At 39.6% G+C, this 707-nt stretch overlaps 1 long non-coding RNA gene across 1 annotated transcript in view; it reads left to right on the plus strand.

Moving 5' to 3' along the window:
* The window catches only part of LOC102300609, a 3,705-nt gene extending 3,205 nt beyond the window's left edge, over positions 1–500 (plus strand). The window contains exon 2 of the long non-coding RNA XR_317770.2: positions 284–500. This is a non-coding gene — a long non-coding RNA (uncharacterized LOC102300609). The remainder of the gene's footprint in view (positions 1–283) is intronic.
* The last annotated feature ends 207 nt before the right edge of the window (positions 501–707 follow it).

A 707-nucleotide genomic window follows, 5' to 3' on the forward strand; every position in this document is an offset into this window, starting at 1 on the left:
TCTGTCATCATTTTAAGTGGGGGAACTTGCACAATCGGTGGCTGACTAAATACTTTTTTGCCCCACTGTATGTTTTAAAATCATTTTTGTTCATTTTTTGACTCTGTTTATGAGCTGAGAGGAAATGAAAATGAATTTGTAACAAAAATCAGTTTTGTCCAGTTTTCCTGTAAAAAGCTGAACTCTAATCTAAGAGGACTGTTACTGACAGGAAACAGCTGCATTATCTGCAGTCTTTGTGATCACAGCTGCTTCAATCGCTTTATCATGTTTGTGTCTGCAGAGGTCAGAGGTCACAGTCTGCAGGGTCCAGCTGTCCGTCTGTGAGGAGTGATTGGTCCAAAGGTGACCCTCCAGACTTCAGTGCTGAACCTGGACCAGCAAGGTCAGAGAGCTGTGATGACTCCTTTACATGTTTGTGTTTTCCTGGATAAATATGACCTGAAACATCCTCAGATTGTTACAAAGATTCATTAAAAAGAAAACAATGAAAGAGAAAAGATCAAAATGTTAGACTTGGTCATTTCCTGTTTGAGGACAGTGATGCTCATATCTGTGGGGAAAGTGTGACCTGAATGGGTTCATGTTTGTCTTTAAAGAACAGAGCTGCTCTGATTCTCTTTGTGTCTGATCTGTTAAACAGAATAGAATAGAATAGAATAGCCTTTATTGTCATTGTACAGAGTACAACGAAATTGGAGTGCCAC

Source organism: Haplochromis burtoni, unplaced genomic scaffold, assembly GCF_018398535.1.
Source record: "Haplochromis burtoni strain Fernald_Lab_line unplaced genomic scaffold, NCSU_Asbu1 Contig_1076, whole genome shotgun sequence".
Taxonomy (NCBI): domain Eukaryota; kingdom Metazoa; phylum Chordata; class Actinopteri; order Cichliformes; family Cichlidae; genus Haplochromis; species Haplochromis burtoni.